Genomic DNA, 24,026 nt, shown 5'->3' on the forward strand with positions numbered 1-24,026 from the left:
TTTATTTGGAGTGGTAAAAACTCCCGCATCTCATTTCTCACACTAACTAGGTCTAAAGCTAAAGGGGGTATTGGACTCCCTGACCCGGAGACCTATATGAGGGCCATACAGCTCTCTCGGGTGGTTGATTGGATCAGAGACCCACCTCATAAATCTTGGCCTATAATAGAAAATACCTTCCTATCCTCTCCCATCAGAGCCCTCTTACTAGCTGATAAACTGCCTTCTTCACTTGGCACCATTCCAAACCCTCTCATACGTAACACATTAAAGGTCTGGAGAGGTCTCTCACTCTGTTCCAAGGTCTTGAACCTACCCTCCCCTCTTCTTCAAATAAGAGATGTTATTAATTTGGCCCCTAAAGACTTGAGAGATAGCTGTCCCTTGGCTTTAAGATCTCTTGAAATTCCTGTCTCCCAGCTTCTAGACCCTAATGGATGTATACTCTCAGATTTAGAAATTTGTAGAGTACTGACCACACAGATCCACAATCCGGTTCTCATGCACTTCATTAGAACCGAATCTCTTCTCCTCACAAAAGAGACCCTCTCTTCTAACACTAAATACTGGTTTGAAGAATTAATAAGCATTAAGAAATACCCCCCTAAAATCATCTCCACAATATATAAAAATCTGATGTCTCCCCCTACAACTCTCAAACCTGCAGTGATTGGTCTATGGGAGAGAGACCTCCAGCGAACTTTAACACCTCCCGAAATAGCCAAAGCATTAATTGTCCCTCATAAGATCTCTAGATGTGTGCGTATTCAGGAGAATAGCTACAAGATACTAATGAGATGGTACAGAACTCCAGATGTGACATGCCTATATAAACCTAACGCTACAGATACATGTTGGCGTTGTTCCAAAGCCAAAGGTTCATTTTTTCACATCTGGTGGTCATGCGAGCTAATCAATCCATGGTGGCGTAACATAATCAAACTAAGCAATCAGATCTGTCAGACTTCCTTCCCCTGCTCTCCAGATTTAGCCTTGTTATCTATGGGTATAGGAGGGGTCAACCTATCTAAGTCTTCACTCTTCTCACTTTTGATAGCTGCAGCCAGACTACTACTACCGACTCGCTGGTTGTCTCCTGAAATCCCTAACCTGGAACACTGGACTAATAGGGTAGATCAGATCTACAGAATGGAAGAGATTTCTCATTGGGAATCCCGCACCAGACACACTTTCCTCCAGATTTGGTCCCCTTGGAGAGTTTATAGGAACTTCTCTTAACTTCCCTCCCCCACCCCCTGTGTCTGGGCCAATACCTTAAATTTACCATAACGGTCCTCAAACCAACACCATGTCGATTCTACCTTAGTACCCTGTCATAAAGTTAAACTAACTTAGTGTTATTGTTCATATTCATTTGACACTAGCCCTCATATGGCCTTACTGGCCTCTCTTTGCGTTCACGATTGCAAATTGTTTTTGATGACTGTTAGACATGGATATTGCATATGTAAAACTTTACACATTGTATATCAGTCAATACTCTTTATTATGACTTTGAATGTAAAAATTTTAAAAAACAATAAAAATTGTCAATATAAAAAAAAAAAAAAAACATTATTTACGGTAGTTTTTTTAATGCTTGACCAAACCAAAAGCTTAGTTTTAAAATATGTGTGTCGCCTGTTAAAGTTTGACTTCTATGGTTTACACTAAGGTAATGATTGAATACAGTTGGTAGTAACATTAAAAAAGCATGTATTTTTTCATTGTGTTTTTAGTCCTAAAAACGTACATAATTCATAAGTGAAGTAAATATATACGACCACAGTGTTTTGCAGGTACGCAAAACACACATACCGGCCCGTGTGAGTTCCGCAATTTGCAGACCGCATATGGCCGCAGCTATCATAGAAAATGCCTATTCTTGTCCATAATGGCAGACAAGAAGAGGACATGCTCTATATTTTTGTGGGGCGTTGGAAAGGAAACTACGGATGCGGACAGCCCACGGTGGGCTGTCCGCATCTTTTGCTGCCCCATTGAAAAGAATGGGTCCACGTCCGTTCCGCAAAATTGCAGAACGGATGCGGACTCATTCATATTGTTGTGTGAATGAGCCCTAAGGGTGCACTAATCAGTGCTTTTTCTGGCAGTATTTCAAGCAGTCAATGGAACTAAAGTTAGAAATGGTTTCAAAATGAAAGAAAAACGTTGTCTGGGCTCAGGGCTGAACCTGGATATAAGCTCCCTTAAACTTCTTTACCATATGCAAGTGAAGCATATGAGCATTTCTTTGCTCCAATGCTTCATGCAGGGCAATGTCTGTTTGTTGTTAGTGATGGCCTTGCTGTTCGCCAGCGGTCGGTTTGCGACAAACTTTGTGCGTTCGCAATTTGCCGAACATGCAAACATATGGCGATGTCCGCGTGCCATATTTTTTTGCATTGCGCCAAACTTTGACCCATGACACATCCATCAGGTTGGAAAGGACAGCCAATTAAGACATTTCAGCACATGGACAAACCGCCAACCTTATAAAAGAACCCAATCTGGCAGCCATTTTACATTATGTGTTCTGCCAGTGTAGAGAGAGGTTGCATTTTGGAGCAGGGACAGGCTGTCAGGAACTTAGGGACACCAAACGCTAGCTAATAGGGCCACAAAAGTCCTTTTAAGGACTGGTAACGTTGTGCTATCGATAGGTGTGATACACAAAGGGGTGTGATATACTTATAATATACTTTCTAACATAGAAAGTATATTAAAGTGCTTCCACACAAAAAATTATTGAGGGCTGCGATCTATCAGCTTCCACAAAATAGTGATAAAGGTTTTCCATATACCTGTGTCCACAAAATTACTGCTTGAGGGTGATATACCAGCTTCAACTAACAACTAATTGAGACCTGCCATATATCAGCTTCCACAAAATAGTGATAGAGGTTTTCCATATACCTGCATCCACAAAATGACTGCTTGAGGGTGATATACCAGCTTTAACTAACTAATGATTGAGGCCTGACATAAATGAGCTTCCACAAAATAGTGATAGAGGTTTTCCATATATCTGCGTCCACAAAATTACTGCTTGAGTGTGAGATACCAACTTCAACTAACAACTGATTGAGTCCTGCCATATATCAGCTTCCACAAAATATTGATAGAGGTTTTTCATATACCTGCGTCCACAAAATTACTGTTTGAGGTTGATATACCAGCTTCAACTAACAACTGATTGAGGCCTTCCATATATCAGCTTCCACAAAATAGTGATAGAGGTTTTCCATGTACCTGCCTCCACAAAATACAGTTTGCGGGTTTTTTGATATACCTGCTTCAACTAACAACTGATTGAGGCCTGCCATATATCAGCTTTCACAAAATAGTGATAGAGCCCAGTGGGAGCAACGCCGTCAGAACCCACAAAGCCACACTCCCGGTGCTCCACATCCTCTCTCCTCCCATTTGTCCTCCACTCCACCTTCCTAATAGCTGTTGTCGCCTTCATCTGGCATAAGGCAGGCTTCCATGTCCCAAATGTTCAAGCGTAAAAAGATTATGATGCAGGATAATCCTCTTGCCCAATGGCTGACCGCTGGCTTGTCGGAACTGCTAGCCCGCCAACTACTACTATATAAATTGGTGGACTCGGAGGACTTTAGAAAATTTGTTGCCATTAGCACACCGCAACAAAAGGTCAATGGAAGAAAATATTTCTCCCAGAAGGGCATCCCTGAACTATATGGCCACGTTCAGCGGCAAGTTAATATATCTCTGGCACACAGTGTTGGTGCCAAGATACATCTGACCACAGACACGTGGTCTAGCAAACACGGGCATCAAGCATGTAACCAGTGGCACCCGTGTGGATTTGGTGTTACTGCCACGGATTGCATGCAGGCATGCCTCTTCTACTCCTGCTACTCCATCCACCGTCTCCTCCTCGGCTGACTCCTCCTTTTATTCTGCTACCGCCTCTTCCACTGCACCCCCAAGCTCCCCAGAACCTATTTGACATGCCAGGTGAGACGTTGCCATGCCACACCACTCTTGCACTCCTTTCAGCTATGCGGTCACAGGCCGATCAGTGGCTAACCCCACTTAATTTGACAGTTGGTAAAGTTGTGTGCGACAACATTGCCAATCTGCTGAGCGCACTGAAACAGTGCAAAATGACACACGTGCCGTGCATGGCACACGTCCTGAACTTAGTTGTGCAGCGATTCGTTGCCAAATACCCCGGGGTCCAGGACGTCTTGCGGCAGGCCAGGAAAATCTCTGTCCATTTTAGAAGATCTTACACGGCCATGGCTCACCTTGCTGACGTTCAGCGGCAACACCACTTGCCCGTCAGACACCTAATTTGTGACTGCCCGACGCGCTTGAACTTCACCTTGTATATGCTTAATAGGTTCTCCAGCAGAAACGTGCCATTAACGACTACCTGTATGAACTCTGTGGCAGGACAGGTTCTGGGGAGCTTGTTTTTTTTACCACGCCAGTGGCTGCTCATGCGCCTCTCATGCAGACTTCTGCGGCCATTTAATGAGATTACCAAACTGGTCAGTCGCAGCCAGGGCACAATCAGTGACATCGTACCTTATGCTTTCTTTCTGGAGCGTGAATTGCGTTGTGTCATTGATCAAGCCGTCGAGGAGCAGGAGCAGGAAGATTAGGAAGTCGCAATGCTGAATGAATTCTAAGGGGGGCTACTCCATTTGAGACAAGTCAGCAGGAGTCTGAAGAGGAGTCAGAGGAGGATGGTGCCTGTGGGGAGGAGGAGGAGGAGCAAGAAGAGCAGGCTTTAAACTTTTCTGGGATCCCTGGTGTTGTCCGTGGATGGGGGGAGGAGACCGAGGACGACATTCTCCTGGACGATGAGCAGGAGCCAGACCACCCCACCGCTTCCAATTTAGTGCAAATGGGGGCCTTCATACTCCAGTGTTTGAAGAGGGACCCCCGTTTAAAAAGCATAAAGGGCAAGGACCAGTACTGGGTGGCAACCTACTTAGACCCCCGTTAAAAACATAAAATGGCGGACATGTTTCCAGCATCAGAGAGGGCTGTCAGAATGCAGGCCTTGCTTTGAGAGATGCTGCATTCTGTTGTTGCGGGCCCTGGCAGAGGAATTTCCACCCACAGAGAAACAGTTGCGGGTACCAATCCTACAGCACATGCAAGAAGAGGGCGGTTTGAAGATGTGTTGGTCACTTCAGATATGAGATCATTCTTGCAGCCAACCCATCGACAGCTGGCCTCTAGATCCAGCCTCAGGGATTGCGTAGACCAACAGGTGTCCGACTACATCGGGTTAACAACCGATGTGGATGCTCTGAGAAGCGAGGAACCCCTGGACTACAAGGTGTGCAGGCTTGACCTGTGGCCAGATCTGGCACAATTTGCCATGGAACTCTTGGCTTGCCCCTGTCCGAAAGGTTGTTTACCGCAACAGGGGGAATCATGACCAATAAGCGTACTCGCCTAACTCAGTGTGGACTACCTCATATATCTAAAAATGAATTAGGCATGGATTTTGGAGGAACTCAACATCTGTAAAGAACACATTTAATTGAATTTCTTTATGACAGCCCACAAATATCCGCCACCACCCAGAACAAATAATGGTCCCTGTCTTAGATAAGTACAGCAGCATAAAAGGCCTTTCATGTCTGGTGAATGCCTAATGTTTTGGACTTCGGAGGAATGGTTTGGGGTGAGCTGGACCGCAGAGTGAAGGCAAAAGGGCCAACAAGTGCTAAGCATCTCTGGGAACTCCTTCAAGACTGTTGGAAGACCATTTCAAGTGACTACCTCTTGAAGCTCATCAAGAGAATGCCAAGAGTGTGCAAAGCAGTAATCAAAGCAAAAGGTGGCTACTTTGAAGAACCTAGAATATTAAATATTTTCAGTTGTTTCACACTTGTTTGTTATGTATATAATTCCAAATGTGTTAATTCATAGTTTTGATGCCTTCATAGTCATGAAAATAAAGAAAACTCTTTGAATGAGAAGGTGTGTCCAATCTTTTGGTCTGTACTGTATGTCGTCAAACAGTCGCAAAAATAGGGCTTTTGTGACTTTTTGCACCTGCTTGCGCAAAATGTAAGTGATTGCGCAAAATGTAACAACTTTTTTTGCACTCAATTTTGCAAAATTTAGAAATTTTGTAAAATAAGTGATCTATCAGTTAATTAAATAGAAACGAGACCAATCACTGCTCTAAGAAAATCTGATACATGTTATATATAGTTACACACTGGCAACAATGCTCTGTTGAAGAAAACATGAAGAATGCTAGAAGGCATTTCAGTCACATTGACCTGCACTCTTTTAACCTCGAGCTTGTTTATAAGAAATTAAAGTGATTTATTGTCCAATTTCACTTGGACATTGTAAAGTACGGATTTCAATGAAGCTATAACCAGAGATATAGGTTTGCTTCCTATATACTAGGAAGTACATTTCTCTGTTCTGATTAGTACGGAGCACAATTTCCATGAATGCACTTCTAGCCTAGGCAAAAATGGCACATAAATCCTGAATTTGTTGTTAGGGAAAATGCTGTTTCATATATTAAATATTTAATTATTTCAGGTAAATATTCACAATGAATAGCATTTTACTGGTTTTAGTTGTGAACATCTATGAAATAGCTATAAAAAAGAACAAATCATGTTTATTGTAGACTTTTTGAGTAGTGATGGACGAACATCGGCGAACCGCAAGTTCGCGGCGTGCCCCATTCACTTTAATGGCACGCGAACCTGAAAAACCTTCAGCTCATATTTGCAGCCAACAAATAATTAGTAGAAGTGCACAAATAGTCCCATAACATGGACAGTGACATACTAGAGGGGGATCAATGACAAAAATTCCAGCAAAAAATATGTATCTTAATCAGGGGACATTTTTATACGTCTTAAAGGGGAATTCTCTGAAATGTGCCCTGTTGGAGCCTTGAAAATTAGGCATTCACCTGACATAAAAGAAATTCTGATTATGTGGCTCGAGATACATTATGCAGTCAATTGCTAAAAATTTTAGGCCTCTTTTACACGGATGGTGCAATGCGTGAGGTGAACGCATTGCACCTGCACTGTATCCAGACCCATTCATTTCCATGGGGCTGTGCACATGAGCAGTGATTTTCACGCATCACTTGTGCCTTGCGTGAAAATCGCAGCATGCTCTATTTTGTGCGTTTTTCACGCAACGCAGACCCCATAGAAGTGAATGGGGCTGCGTGAAAATCGCAAGCAAGTGCGGATGCGGTGCGATTTTCATGCATGGTTGCTACTGTAGGAGATGATGGGGATGGGGACCTGATCATTATTATTTTCCCTTATAACATGGTTATAAGGTAAAATAATAGCATTCTTAATACAGAATGCTTAGTAAAATAGGAATGGAGGGGTTAAAAAATAAATAAAAAATAATTTAACTTACCTCATCCACTTGTTCGCGCAGCCCGGCTTCTCTTCTGTCTTGTTCTTTGATGATATGTGAGGAAAAGGACCTGTAGTGACGTCACTGCGCTCATCATATGGTCCGTCACATGATCCATCACCATCGTGATGGATCATGTGACGCACCATGTGATTAGCGCAGTGACGTCACCACAGGTCCTTTTCCTCCTGGGCATCAAAGAAGAAGACAGAAGAGAAGTCGGGCTGCACGAACAAGTGGATTAAGTTAAATTATCATAATTTTTTTAACCCCTCCATCACTATTTTACTAAGCATTCTGTATTAAGAATGCTATTATTTTCCCTTATAATCGTGTTATAAGGGAAAATAATAAAACCTACACAACACCTAACCCAAACCTGAACTTCTGTGAAGAAGTTCGGGTTCGGGTCTGGGTACCAAAAATGCCAATTTTTCTCACGCACGTGCAAAATGCATTAAAATGCTTTGCACTTGTGCTGAAAAATCGTGCATTTTCCTGCGACGCACCAGCATCTTATCCAGCCCTCACACGTGACGCTCGTGTGAAAGAGGCCTTACTGTAGGTCACTTGACTATAGGCCCCAAACATTAGGCATTCACCGGACAGAAAAAAGATCAAGTGAATATGTGGCCTGAGGTATATTACACGGTCAATGGATATCAATTTTACTGTAGGCCAGTACAAATACAGATCAAATACATATGTTTAAAAGAACTAAAAATATAAAATTGTATTAAAAACATGGCTAACTAAATCACCCCTCTTGAAAAAAAAACTAATGATAATACAGATATAGCAGGGTTAGCACTCTAGCTCTTAAATTAAATTTCTTAACTCATTGCATTATCTTGAGACAAAAGCCATTTAAAAGCAATTGAAGGTGTTTGCTCAGATTAGATAACACAACTCAGAAATCTCAAAAAACAGGAGTGTTAACTCTAGTCCATTCATAGTTTAAATTCAATAACACTTGGTCGTCACTGGTGTTGAATTCCTCCGAGGCCCCAACAATTATTCATTCACCGTACAGAAAAGAACAAGTGAGTATGTGTCTGGAGGTAGATTACACGGTCATTGGATATCAATTTTACAGCAGGCCAATGGACTACAGGCCCAAACATTATGCATTCACCGTACAGAAAAGAACAATTAAGTATGTGGCTGGAGGTAGATTACACGGTCATTGGATATCAATTTTACAGCAGGCCAGTGGACTACAGGCCCCGAAAAATATGCATTCACCGGACAGAAAAGAACAAGTAAATATGTGGCTGTAGGTAGATTATATGGTCATCGGATGTCAATTTTACAGCAGGTCAATGGACTACAGGTCCCAAAAATTATGCATTCAGCGGACAGAAAATAACAGGTAAGTATGTGGCTGGAGGTAGATTACACTGTCATTGGATATCAATTTTACAGCAGGCCAGTGGACTTCAGGACCCAAAAATTATGCATTCACCATACAGAAAAGAACAATTGATAATGTGGCTGGAGGTTCATTAGGCGGTAACCGTATAAAAATTTTACTGTTGGACAGTTAGATTACAGGTCCCAAATATTATGCATTCACAGTACATAAAAGATCAAGTGATTATGTGGCCGGAGATATATTAGACGATCAATGGCTATCAATTTTACTGAAGGCCAGTAGAAATACAGATCAAATAGATAAGTTTAAAACAACTAAAAATATAAAATTGTGACACGTGGTCGTCACAGGTGTTGAATTCCTCCGAGGCCCAAAACATTAAGCATTCAGCGGACAGAAAAGGCCTTTTATGCCTCATTATTTACATAAGACAGGGACCATTCTTTGTCCTTGGTGTTGTAGGATATGTGTGGGCTGGCATGAGGAAATTCAATAAAACATGGTCATCACAGGTGTTGAATTCCTCTGAGATCCATGCCTAATTAATTTTTAGAAATGTGAGCTAGTCCACACTGTCGTGAGCTAGGTGAGTGCACTTATCGGTCAGGAATCCCCCTGCTGCGCTGAACATCCTTTCGGACAGGACACTGACGAGGGGCAAGCCAAGAGTTCCATGGCAAATTGTGCCAGCTCTGGCCACAGGTAAAGCCTGAACACCCAGTAGTCCAGGGGTTCCTTGCTTCTCATAGAGTCCACATCAGCCGTTAACCCGATGTATTCGGACACCTGTCACCTGGGTTTTGCTGCAAGAATATTCTCATATCCGAAGTGACCAACACATATTCAAACCGCCCTCTTTTTGCATGCGCTGTTGGATTGGTACCCGCAACTGTTTCTGTGTGAGTGGATATTCCTCTGCCAGCGGCAGCAAAAGCAGAAAGCAGCATCTCTCGAAGCAAGGCCTGGTAGTGCTGCATTCTGACAGCCCTCTGTGATGCTGGTAACATGTCCGCCATTTTGTGTTTGTATCGGGGGTCTAAGTACGTTGTCACCCAGTACTGGTCCTTGCCATTTATGCTTTTTATACAGGGGTCCCTCTTCAAACACTGGAGCATGAAGTCCCCCATTTGCACTAAACTGAAAGTGGTGGAGTGGCCTGGCTCTTGCTCAACATCCAGGATAATGTCATCCTCGGTCTCCTCCCCCAGCCACAGACAACACCAGGGATCGCAGAAAAGTTTAAAGCATGCTCTTCGTTCTCCTCCTCCTCTGCTCCGGCACCATCCTCCTCCTCCTCCTCTTCAGACTCCTGTTGACTTGTCTCAGATGGAGTAATCCCACCCTTGGGAATTCATCCAGCATTGTGACTTCCTCATCTTACTGCTCCAGCTCCTCGACGGCTTGATCAATGACACGATGCAATGCATGCTCCGCAGAAATGGCCGCAGAAGTCTGCATGCGTCATACATGAGCAGCCACTGGCGCGGATAAAAGAAAACAAGCTCCCCAGAACCTGTCCTGCCGCAGATTTCGTACAGGTAATTGTTAACTGCACGTTTCTGCTGGAGAAGCCTATCAAGCATATAAAAGGTGGAGTTCCAGCGCGTCGGGCAGTCACAAATCAGAAGTCTGACGGACAGGTGGTGTCGCCGCTGAACGTCAGCAAGGCGAGCCATGGCCGTGTAAGATCTTCCAAAATGGCCAGAGATTTTCCTGGCCTGCTGCTAGACTTCCTGGACCCCGGGGTTTTTGGCAACGAATCACTGCACGACTAAGTTCAGGACGTGTGCCATGCGTGTCATTTTGCCCTGTTTTAGCGCGCTCAGCCAATTGTCACCGTTGTCGCACACCACTTTACCAACTGATTGGCCTGTGACCGCAGAGCTGAAATGAGTGCAGGACCGGTGTGGCTCTTGGCTTCCAGGCACAACAGCAGCAGCACAGCATGGGAAAATCTCACCTGGCACGTTGAATAGGTTCTGGGGAGCTTGGGGGGTTTAGCGGAAGAGGCGGTAGCAGTGCAAAAGGAGGAGTCAGCCGAGGAGGAGACGAAGAGGCAGGCCTGCATGCAATCCGTGGCGGTAACACCAAATCAATTATATTTTTTAATCATCAATCCATCCAGGAATAAATAATGTATAAACTGGCCAACGTTTCGGTCCTATCACAGGGCCATCCAGCAGGAAACATGCTACAAGAAACTAAGGCCATGAGCAAGGTCCTGTAATAGGACCGAAACGTGGGCCAGTTTATACATTATTTATTCCTGGATGGATTGATGATTAAAAAATACAATTGATTCAACTTATAATAATGAGTGCCGTGGTTTTTATCTTTACCATATTACTCCAACTATCATTGAGCACCGTACCGAAGAAAAGAGGAGTGCCGTCCAACAAAACTCTTGGTAACACCAAATCAACACGAGTGCCACAGGTTACATGCTTGACGGTTGTCAGAAGGTTCACTCAGTGGGCAGTAAAAGTTCCGTACCTTCCCTGCCTGTGTTTGCTAGACCACGTGTCTGTGGTCAGATGTATATTGGCACGGACACTGTGTGCCAGAGATACATTCCCTTGTCGCTGAATGTGGTCATATAGCTCCGGGATGCCCTTCTGGGAGAAATATTTCCTTCCAGGGACCTTCCATTGCGGTGTACCAATGGCCACAAATTTTCTAAAGGCCTCTGAGTCCACCAGTTTATATTGCAGTAGTTGGCGGGCTAGCAGTTCCGACAAGCCAGCAGTCAGCCGTTGGGCAAGAGAGTTATCCGGCGTCATCATATTTTTACGCTCGAACATTTGGGCCACGGAAGCCTACTTTTTGCCAGATGAACGTGATGAAGGCTCGCTGGAAGGTGGAGGACAAATGGGAGGATAGAGGAGAAGAGGCAGGACGTGGAGCGCTGGGACTGTGACGTTGTGGGTTCTGACGGTGTTGCTCCCACTGGGCTCGGTGATGGGACACCCACGTGACGTCCATCGACACGTCTTTATCGTCACCTTCACCACCACTAACATTAGAGATCTAGGAGTAGGCAGCAACAGCAGGGACCACCATCCTTGGGCTGATCTGTATACTGTATTCCTCATCTAATGCCAAGAATGGCTGTGCATCGGTAAGGTCTTGGAATGGATGGGAAAATAATTCCTCTGACTCGAGTGGAGGGGATATGGTGGTGGTGGTGTCTTTTGGGGTGCACACAGCAGAGAGTGAAGAGGGTGCAGATAGAGAGGATGAGGAGGGTGCAGAAGCAGAAGTCTTAGTGAGCCACTCAACCAACTCTGGTGCGTCCTGTGACGTAATCGCACGCACCTTCTGCAACTTCCCACTTACACTCTGGCCTGGTGCACTTGCCCGAACCCTACCACCCCTGCGGAATGGACTGCCTCTTCCTCTGCCTGTCATTTTCAAAATTACCCTGTGACAAAGTCCCAATAGAAGATCAGTATTTGTGGAAGAAGGTATATCACTAGTGATGAACGAGCATGCTCGGCCGAATACTTGCTCGGCTAAAACAATGCTATGCTTGGCACATGGTGGTACTCGGCCGAGTACCACATGTGCTCGAGCGCCATGCTCGAGTCTCCTCCCCACACGTTTCTCGGCTGCTAAGCAGCCAATAAAGGTGTAGGTAAGTACTGCCATCACTGTAATGCTAGTAGCCATGATGGCTGCGGAGATTACAGTGATTGGCTGGCCGGAACGCGTCATTGGGTACTATATAGCACCGATGACGCGGGTTCGGCTCATTGCGAGTCAGGGAGAGCTGCGCTTAGGAAGGGACAGATAGTGTAGGGAGTTTGTAATCGCAATTTATTCAATTTTAAAACGTTTCAAAGACTCACTGTAATGCCAGTAGCCATGTTGGCTGCTGACATTACAGAGATTGGCTGGCCGTAACGCGTCATCGTGTACTATATAGCACCTGATGACGCGGGTTCGGCTCATTGCGAGTCAGAGAGAGCTGCGCTTAGGAAGGGACAGATAGTGTAGGGAGTTTGTGATCGCAATTTATTCAATTTTAAAATGTTTCAGAGACCCAAAAGTCCTTTTCAGGACTATTTTGTGTGGTGGAAGCAATTTAATTGTGCAAAGTTGTACTAGATTTTTTTATATTCTTTTATACTTTTCAAAATAGTGATTATTTTGCTATATAGAAGGTGTCTGCAGTGACTTGTGACATCTGTGCAGCAATACCTTCTTTGAGTCAGGGGCAGAGATAGGAAGAATATTAGTGAAAATAATAATTTTTTTTCCCATAATCCACATTTTTGCTGTCAACAGTGTAATCCGTGAATTGTGTGATCTGCGCTTCAATACATTGTGTGATTGTCAGGCCTAGATATAGAGAAAAAAATTAAAATACGGAAAAAAAAATTCTCCCATAATCTATTATTTTTGCTGTCAACTGTGTAATCCGTGAATTGTGTGATCTGTGCTTCAATACATTGTGTGGTTGTCAGGCCCAGATATAGGGAAAAAATTATAATACAGAAAACACAATTTTTCCCCCATTATCTATACACATTTTTGGTGTGAATGGTGCAATCCGTGAATTGTGTGATCTGCACTTCAATACATTGTGTGGTTGTAAGGCCTAGATATAGGGAAAAAATGAAAATGCAGAAAAAAAAATTCTCCCATAATCTATCCACATTTTTTCTGTCAACAGTGTAATCTGTGAATTGTGTGATCTGCGCTTCAATACATTGTGTGGTTGTAAGGCCTAGATATAGGGGAAAAATATAAATATAAACTACATCAGAAAACAGTGTCTGTACCGCAGATTCCAATAATCTGGGCCTAAAATAGTGTCCATATTCTGTGGTGTTGTGTGACATATACAGTACGCCATCCGAAAACTCTTTCTTTAGGGAAAATTCCAAAAACCTGGGCCTAATATAGTATCCATATTCTGTGTGTTTCTGTGACATACTGTCCTGAATCAGAAAACTGTGTCTTTAGCGGACTGTAAAAAAATCTGCGCCACATCTAGTGACAAAATCATTAATATGAAGAAGGTGAGCACTAAGAGACGAGGAAGTGGGCGTGATGCTGATGGTGCACGCAGAGGTGCACGCAGAGGCCGTGGTCCTGGACGCAATAAAACTGTGCCTGCTGCCAGTGCACCAGAAAAAAAAAAACACTGTACCCAGCTTCATGTCCAACTTAGCTGGGCAGCGCAGGACAACACTGTCCAAGTCAGACCAGTGCAATCAATTGGTCGGTTGGATTGCGGAAGAAAATTTGTCCAGTCGGTTAAGCACCACCCTCTCTTCCACCAATTCCTGTCTCTGTAGCCAAGAGTCTGATCAACCGAATCCTCTCTCTGACCATCCTTCCTCCCACCATGGAGAGGCTTGCCAAACGAGTGATACTGGATATTCCGAGGAGCTCTTTCCAGCGCCACTATTACATTTGGCCCTCGCGCCCAGCACGCTTGAAGAGGGACCTGAAAAATTGTGCCCTGATTCCCAACCTCTTGAGCCTTCATAGTCTCAAGATGATGACGGTGGTGAACGGCAATCATTTGATCACGAGGTGAATGATGATGAGACACAGCTGTCAATCACTGAGGTTGTGGTTAGGTCAAGTTAGGAGGATGAGCAGAGTCGGGAAGTGGAAGAGGAGGTGGTTGACGATGAGGTCACTGACCCAATGCCTCTTGTGGCATGCAGTAATGGAAAAAGAAAAAATATATTTGTGGTCCTGGCTGCGGCGCGAAGCCTGGTGAGAGAGACTGAACCTAATCTAGCTAAGGTGGCTGGTGGTGTGCCCGCAGCCACGTGACGAGGGTAGGCCAAATAAACGGGGCATACCCTATGGGAGATGTGTGGACAAGGGCCGGGAGGGAGGAGCGAGAGAGGACGTGCACCAGGAGAGCTGGGCGGCGGCGCTTAAGAAGCCCCCTACGCCCCTCCCACAAAAGCAGGCTGGATTCAGCCTGCTGAATTTGTGGTCCTGGCTGCAGCGCGAAGCCTGGTGAGAGAGACTGAACCTAATCTAGCTAAAGTGGCTGGTGGTGTGACTGTAGCCACGTGACGAGGGTAGGCCAAATAAAGGGGGCAAAAATACAAGTAGGAATGGTTAGGATACAATTCTTTATTGTGGATGGTGGTATTTACAGAACTAAGTCAGAGAAAGCTCTGGCGATTTTGGCTTTTGGATGCGGGATGTATTGCGAGAAACAGGAGGACTTCCAGCGACCCATTTTGCGTATGATGTGGGCCGGGACCCCATGTTTGGAGGCGGCGGAGGCGGCTCCGATCCTGAATGAATGGCCCGTGATGGCCTGGGGGTTGAAACCTAACCCTGACGCGAGGCTGCGTATGTGTTTGATGAACTGTGAGGACGTGAGTGGCCGTGACGGGAAAGGAAGGAGAGGGCTGGTGGGTGCCCGGTTGCCAAGGGTGGTTAGTAACCTGTTGAGGACGGCCACGGACACCAGGAGTTGGTGGTAGGGAAGTATTCTATGCACACCGGGGGCCCGGTTTGTGAGGTTTTGGAGACTGGCAAGGTAAAAGTGAAACGCTTGTGACTGCGGGTGAGTTGGTTTAGTGCGGGGCCTGTGTTGTGAGGAGAGGTGCCGGTGAATTCCCCGGGCCGGAGAAAGCCGTAGAAACTTAGGTAGAGGGCGGCTTTGAGGATGCAGCTTCTGAAAGGGCCAAAAGGACTGCCGTCTAGGGAAGATGAGAGTTTCCTGAACAGGTCCCCTGAGATGGGTTGCCTGGAGGGTTCGGATTTGTGTGAGCTCTTTTGAATACCCCGCAGTGTGGCTTTAATGGCGTGGGAAGAAAAGATTGAGTTGCTGTTTGGATGACGGATCATGAGGTGATGCTGGACCCCTGACAAATACGACCTGATGGTGCTGAACGAAAGGTGTAGGTCTTTGTGGCAGTATGCCAGGAAAGCCATGATGAATGTGGTTTCGCTTACGTTGTCCCTGGGATGAAGGTGACAAAAAACCTCGAAAGCTTTCCAACCTGACTGATAATTCCTTGTCGAGTTTTCGGACAGGGACTTGCGGATGAGAGATTGAGCCATGAATAAGTGCCTGTCTAGTCCAGGATCAGGGAGCCGAAATCCGGGGGGGGAAAATCCCGATTCTCTCGGCTTGTGGCATGACCTGGAAGAAGAGAGTTAGATTTAGGCGAGACAAGGCATCTGCTGCGACGTTCCTGATGCCCTGGATGTGGGTGCAAGAAATATGGAAATTGTATTTGAGGGCTAGCCAGGTGAGTTTGCGCAGGAAGCGCATGACCTTGGGCGAGCTGGACCTGCCTTTTGCGAGGATGTCGACGACCGTGCAGTTGACGGTGATGAAACATAGCGGCATGTTGCTCCATTCTTCGCCCCAATCTTGTGCGGCTGCCACGATGGGGTACAAATCTAGGAGAGAAGAGGACTGAATGGCTTGAGGGTCCGAGTGGATTTGGGAGGGCCAGGAGTCAGCGAACCACCGGTGGCCGAATAAGGCGCCGAACTCGACGGACGCGGCCGCATCGGAAAACACGGTCGGACAGGTGGGACTCCAGCGAGGGACGAACATGGAGATGCCATTCCATGCTGACAGGAAGACCCTCCACATGTCTAGGTCGGCCAGGGCTTCACGGTCCAGTTGAATCAGCGAGTCTTGAGTTGTGGCTGTAGGCAACAATTGGAGGAGTCTTGCTGTGAAGGATCGCCCCTGTGGCATGATGCGGGTTGCAAAGTTGAGAGAGCCAAGTAATGACTGCAGGTCGCCCTTGGACATGGTCCTGGATCCTATGTGAGCGGAAATGGATGTTTGGAGTCTGACTAGTTTGTCCTCTGGGAGTCTGGCTTCCATTCTGCAGGTATCTAATGAGATACTTAAGAAGGGGATGACCGTGGTAGGGCCATCAACCTTTGATGGCACCACTGGGACCTGTAAGGCGGAGAAAATGCTGAGGAGACTTTCCAACCTGTCGGGCACGTGGTTGGGGTTCTCGACCAGTAAGAAATCGTCCAGGTAATGTATGACTCGAGGGCAGTTGCCGTGGTTTACCAGGATCCAATGGACGGCCTGGGCGAACTGATCAAAGAGCTCTTTGACCCTAACATGAGGCGGGTGGCAAAATAATACTGGCCCCTCCATTTGATCCCATGAAACCTCCAGAGGTGGGGTTGGATTGGCAATAGCTTAAAAGCGTCTGAGATTTCTGCTTTTGAGAGTCAAGCGCCCGCCCCTACCTGTAAGATCAGTTGAATGGCTTCATCCAGGGAAGAGTAGTGCATTGAGTACTCTTCCGACGGGATCAAGGAGTTGAGACTCGGGACGCTGGATGCATGAGGCGCTGACAAATCGTAGATTAAACGTTTTTTATTGGTGTTTTTTTTGCTGACCAGACCGATAGGGCTCACCCTGTAGACCTGGAAGGGAGGGGTGGGAAAAAGGCCTATGATGAATCCCCTCTGCAGCTCGACCTGCAGAAGAGAATCCACCGAGGCCGGGTCCTCCATGGCCGACATGAGATTGGGGGCCTCCCAGGAATGCCGAGGCAAGGTGACTAGACCGGTGTGGAAGCCTGTGGAAAAACCAGATTGCAGGAAATCGACGAAGGCAGGTTTGTGGTGGGTTTTGAGGAGGGAGACAAGAAGGGGGACATTAATGTCAGCTAGTCAGCTTTTAGCCGAGCGCTGGGAACATGAGGACTGGGGATGGGCCCGGAAGCAGGTGGAACATATGTGGAGCGCCTTGCATTTGCTATAGTTGCAGAAACTGGTATTGAAATTGTTGCACAACAGATTTTTACCCAGGTACACAATGTGGCGACCTAATTTATCCAGGAGCGGACCCGGCTTCTGGGGGGCTGAAGTGCTGGGCTGCTGTTTGGGCTGAGAGGTGACGTGAGAGTTTGGACACCAGTCGGATGCTTGCAGAATTGACTGGCAGTTGGAGCAATATGGGGACCTGAGACCGGCAAAATGTCTGCAGAATAGCTCCATGTCTAGAGAAGCCCAGTTGGTGATATGCTGGAACTGGGCGAGGGCTGCGGCTGCCTTCGCCGAAAATGACCGATGATAGTCGTAGTAAGCGAATCCTCCGTATTTGTACCCGAGCTCCGTAACTCTGTATAAGTATGCGTCCAGCTCCTCTCTTCTAGCTGGATGTGCCGAGCAGATGATGTCCCAATAGAGGCTGAACGCGAGCACGAACTCTGGGATGGAGAGTTTTTTATTCAGGCGGGTGTCTTTGGCCTTCAGAACTACGGACACATCACCGCATGCGATGGTCCTGTTTTCCACCGTGTCATGCGTGGAGATGAGGACCGCCGAAAGGTTCATGTCCTTGCCTGCGAGTATGTCCCTGCGCAAGTTTTCGGGTACGAAAAAGGAAGGTGCTATTTCGGGAGCCCCGGACAACCTACCTGGGGAAGACGGCCGAGAAGTGGAAGGACCAGGGGAGGGACTGGTGGGAGCGGCAGGCGAAGCGTCCCTGCTTTTGACTGCCTGGAGCCTGGTGTTTATGTCGCTGGCAACAGGAGTCGTCCCAGAAGATTGGAAATTAGCAAATGTTGTGCCCATTCACAAGAAAGGTAGTAGGGAGGAATCGGGCAACTATAGGCCAGTAAGCCTGACATCAATAGTGGGGAAATTAATGGAAACCATACTTAAGGAGAGGATTGTGGAACATCTAAAATCCCATGGATTGAAAGATGAAAAACAGCATGGGTTTACTTCAGGGAGATCATGTCAAACTAATCTTATTGATTTTTTCGATTGGGTGACTAAAATAATAGATGGAGGAGGTGCAGTAGACATCGCTTATCTAGACTTTAGTAAGGCTTTTGATACTGTCCCACATAGAAAGCTTATCAATAAAGTGCAGTCTTTGGGCTTGGACTCCCATATTGTTGAATGGATTAGGCAGTGGCTGAGGGACAGGCAACAGAGGGTTGTAGTCAATGGAGTATATTCAGACCAAGGACTTGTTACCAGTGGGGTACCTCAGGGATCTGTTCTGGGACCCATATTGTTTAATATCTTTATCAGCGAAATTGCAGAAGGCCTCGATGGTAAGGTGTGTCTTTTTGCTGATGACACAAAGATTTGTAACAGGGTTGATGTTCCTGGAGGGATACACCAAATGGAAAAGGACTTAGGAAAACTAGAGGAATGGTCAAAAATATGGCAACTAAAATTTAATGTTGATAAGTGCAAGATAATGCACCTGGGACGTAAAAACCCAAGAGCAGAATATAAAATCAGTGATACAGTGCTAACCTCAGTATCTGAGGAAAGGGATTTAGGGGTCATTATTTCAGAAGACTTAAAGGTAGGCAGACAATGTCATAGAGCAGCAGGAAATGCTAGCAGAATGCTTGGGTGTATAGGGAGAGGAATTACCAGTAGAAAGAGGGAGGTGCTCATGCCGCTCTACAGAGCACTAGTGAGACCTCATTTGGAGTATTGTGCTCAGTACTGGAGACCATATCTCCAGAAGGATATTGATACTTTGGAGAGAGTTCAGAGAAGAGCTACTAAACTGGTACATGGATTGCAGGATAAAACTTACCAGGAAAGATTAAAGGACCTTAACATGTATAGCTTGGAAGAAAGACGAGACAGAGGGGATATGATAGAAACTTTTAAATACATAAAGGGAATCAACAAGGTAAAAGAGGAGAGAATATTTAAAAGAAGAAAAACTGCTACAAGAGGACATAGTTTTAAATTAGAGGGGCAAAGGTTTAAAAGTAATATCAGGAAGTATTACTTTACTGAGAGAGTAGTGGATGCATGGAATAGCCTTCCTGCAGATGTGGTAGCTGCAAATACAGTGGAGGAGTTTAAGCATGCATGGGATAGGCATAAGGCCATCCTTCATATAAGATAGGGCCAGGGGCTATCCATAGTATTTAGTATATTGGGCAGACTGGATGGGCCAAATAGTTCTTATCTGCCGACACATTCTATGTTTCTATGTTTCTATGTTTCTATGTTTCTATGGAACTGGACAGGTTATTGATGGTAGCATGCAGTTGCGTTAGTGACAACTGTATGGTTGACATGGAGACTTGCTCTGTGGACCCTGTGGATGGCTCTGGAAACAGAAGGCGATATAATTTGGCCTTTCGGGCTGTAGCCGAATGGCGGATTCCTCGCTTGTTCAGCTCGGCGATCATCTTGGGGATGGTCCATGTCCGGTAAGATGAACGACTTGCTCGTTCCGATACCGCGGACTCTATGGTCGATAGAGCGTCCTCGAGATCGGAAACGTGGGACATGTTTTGAGCTGAAAAAAGAAGAGGGACATGACGAAAGCTGGAGGGGGAAAGTGAGATGGGTGCGGGCAGTGTTATTGAAGAATGCGCATGGCGGGAAGGTGGTGTCTTGCTTCTGGGCGGTGACCAGAGGACGCGTGGTCCCCTTGCTAGGCGTGATTTATCAACTTACCTTAGTTCGCCGGAGCCGTTTGCGCCGCGATTTAAAGGGGACGGAAAATTTGGCGAAGCCGAGTTTGTCACTACTTCACCTAAAAAGAACGGTATATGATGCCCCGATTGGCTATGCAGGGAGGACAGAATAGCGAATCGTGTCACTACTTACCTGGAAGACCAAATAGATTCTAAGGGAGCACTCACGGATTAACTTAGCACCTGAAAGAACAAGACCGTACGTGTTGATTTTGAGAACCATAACTGGGACGCGACCAGAAGTTCCCTGAGGTATGACCGGGCCGGTGCCAGAAATGAAACGTGTGACTGCTGCAGCGGCAAGCAAGGTGTGGACAATGCGCAAAATGAGTGGGATTACGGCCTGGCGGGGGTGATGGAACGTGGACTGTGAACCATGGACTGATAGAGAGTTTAGCAACAAGGGGTCGCTGAGTGAAATGTGTGCCAGGGCGATCCTGGGAGCCGGAACGTGTAAACAAGGTCAAGGAGTGGTCCAGGGCATACCTGTTCAGATGACTGTTGGGACAACGTGGGGCCTGGGCGTACCAGGCCCGGGGTAGGTGTAGGAATGCGTGGTGCGCACACCAGCGTGAAGAGACATGGGTTGCGTGACCCGAGCGGAAACAAAAGAGAGAGAGATAGGACACAGACAATAGCGATGTCGTATGGAAAGAGGGAATACAGGGCTTGCCTGTGAAGAGCGACATGCGACAGAAGAGTTGTGGAGGATGGCCGGACTGGGAACCTGAGCGTGTGTGTTTAAAAGAAATTAATTCCGAGACGGAGGGAACTCTGCGTGCGACGGCGGACCCCGGAGCCGCCGGAGACCCCCCCCTTCGCCGCACGGAGGCCACCACCCGAACCCGAAAAGGGGCGGTGGCATCCATGCGAACCCGCCGGGGGAGACCACTGGACCGGCACCGGGGAGGGCAAGAGGGGGCATGCCTGTGCAGGGAAGTGCACCATGCGATGGTGGGTGGGTGAAACCAGTGGTGGGGGGGCAAGTGGGAGGGACAGAGGCTGAACAAGAAGGCCGGACTGTGCCTCCCCCGATGCCGGTGTGCGGGTGTCATGGGGGATGTCATGGGTGATGGCAGGTTATGCCGGGTGTGAGAGGATCGGGACCTCGTGAAATGGAGATGGCCGCAGCCATGTTTTATTTTAAAGTTTTTTTTTTTTTTTGTTGTTCCCGGCCACCGGCTCCCTGATCACTGCTGCGGTCGGGAGCGGTGTTCCGGCCTGGGCAGGTGGCGGCAGGAGGAAGCGGTGGGCGGCCGGGGACTGAGCGGCAGCGGTGAGCAGTGGTGGGCGGGAGCCCGGCAGCAGGTGGTAGGCCCACCCCGCAAACCCCCGACCCGCCGCGGAAGCGTGATGCGCTCCACGCTGGAGCGCACGGCGGTGGGCGGTAGGCGCGGGAGTGGGTGGACCGGGCGGAGGGAACAGATGATGGAGCCGGCCGGGTCCAGCGCGGCCCTGCGTCAGGTAACATGGCTCGGCAGGAGGGGGATCTGATCTGCGCTGGCTCCGATGTACTGGGAGCATGGCGGACCGTGCCGGCGGCCCCCGCCGACTTCCACCTCGCCGCGCGGCGGTCACGTGATGTGCTCCACGCTGGAGCGCACGACGGCAAGGCGGAAGCGGCGGGAGAGGGAGAGGACCGGCCGGGTGACGGAGGTGATGGCTGCGGGGTGGACAGGACGGGAGCTGGCGGGGGATGAAAGCAAACTGGAGGGGGCAACTTACCTAGGAGGCGGCGGGTTCTGGCGCACAGAATCGCCGTACGTGCGGGCAGCTTGGCAGGAAGTGAAAAATGACAGGTGCAACTCCTCCTACCAACGAAAGGCGAGAGAGCATGTGCACCAGGAGAGCTGGGCGGCGGAGCTTAAGAAGCCCCCTATGCCCCTCCCACAAAAGCAGGCTGAATATACCGCTCAGCGGTGCAGTTATCTGTTGTATAGCCTTTTATAGCGTGTATTAGTGAAAAAAGAAAAAATATATTCGTCGCTTAGCTGTTCTAAAGCCTTTTGTGGCGTGTATTAGCGGAAAAAGAAAACATATATTTGCCGCTCAGCGGTGCAGTTATCTATTGTAAAGACTTTTGTGGTGCGTATTAGTGGAAAAAGAAAAAATATATTTGCTGCTCAGAGGTGCAGTTATCTGTTGTAAAGCCTTTTATGGCATGTATTAGTGAAAAAATAAAAAATATATTTGCCGCTCAGCGGTGGAGTCAGCCTTTTGTGGAGTGTATTAGTGGAAAAAATATATATATATATTTGCCACCTAGCGGTGCAGTTATCTGATGTAAAGCCTCTTGTGGCGTGTATTAGTGGAAAAATAAAAAATATATTTGCTGTTCAGCAGTGCAGTTATCTGTTTTAAAGCCTTTTGAGAGTGTATTAATGAAATAGAAGTAAAATATTAGTCGCTCAGCAGTGCAGTTATCTGTTGTAAAGCATTTTGTGGCATGTATTAGCGGAAAAAGAATAAAAATATTTTCTGCTTAGCGGTGCAGATATTTGTTGTAAAGCCTTTTATGGTGCATATTAGTAAAAACAGAAAATATATATTTGCCACTCAGCGGTGCATTTATATGTTGTAAAGCCTTTTGTGGCGCGTATTAGCGGAAAAAGAAAATATATATTTGCTGCTCAGAGATGCAGTTATCTGTTGTAAAGCCTTTTATGGCGTGTATTAGTGAAAAAAGAAAAAATGTATTTGCCGCTCAGCGGTGCAGTTATGTGTTGTAAAGCCTTTTGTGAAGTGTATTAGTGGAAAAAGAAAAATATATATTTGCCGTTCAGCAGTACAGTTATCGTTTGTAAAGCCTTTTGTGGCGTGTATTAGTGAAAAAAGAAAAATATAATTGGCGCTCAGTGGTGCAGTTATCTGTTTTAAAGCCCTTTATGGCGTGTATTAGTGGAAAAAAATATACATATTTGCCGCTCAGCGGTGCAGTCATCTGTTGTAAAGCCTCTGAAATGTGTATTAGTGTAAAAAGTAAAAAATATATTGGCCGCTCAGCGGTGCAGTTATCTGTTGTAAAACCTTTTGTGGCATGTATTAGTGATAAAAGAAAAAATATATTTACCGCTTAGCAAAGCAATTATCTATTCTAAAGCCTCCTGTGGCGTGTATTAGAGAAAAAACGAAGAAATATAATTGCCGCTCAGCGGTGCAGTTATCTGTTGTAAAGCCTTTTGTGGCATGTATTAGCGGAAAAAGAAAAAAAATATTTGCCACTCAGCGGTGCAGTTATCTATTGTAAAGACTCTTGTGGCGTGAATTAGTGAAAAAATAAAAAATATATTTGCCACTCAGCGGTACAGTTATCTGTTATAAAGCCTTCTGTGGCGTGTGTTATTAAAAAAGAAAAAAAAATTGCAGCTCAGCAGTGCAGTTATCTGTTGTGAAACTTTTCATGGCATGTATTAGCGGCAAAAAGAAGAAATATATTTGCCGCTCAGCGGTGCAGTTATCTGTTCTAAAGCCTTTTGTGGCATGTAATAGAGGAAAAAATAGAAATATAATTGACGCTCAGCGGTGCAGTTATCTGTTGTAAATCCTCCTGTGGCGTGTGTTAGTTATCCGTTGTAAATCCTTTTATGGCGTGTATTCGTGGAAAAAGAAAAAATATAGTTGCCGCTCAGCGGTGCAGTTATCTGTTGTAAAGCCTTTGGTGGCGTGAATTAGTGTAAAAAGAAGAAATATTAGGGTTGAGCGAACCCGAACTGTAAAGTTTGGTTCATACTAAACTTTCGGATTTTTGGACCCCGGACCCGAACCCGAACTTTTCAGTAAAATTTCAGGTTTGAGTTCAGTGT

The sequence above is a fragment of the Bufo bufo genome, chromosome 2 (genome assembly GCF_905171765.1).
Source record: "Bufo bufo chromosome 2, aBufBuf1.1, whole genome shotgun sequence".
NCBI classification, from domain to species: domain Eukaryota; kingdom Metazoa; phylum Chordata; class Amphibia; order Anura; family Bufonidae; genus Bufo; species Bufo bufo.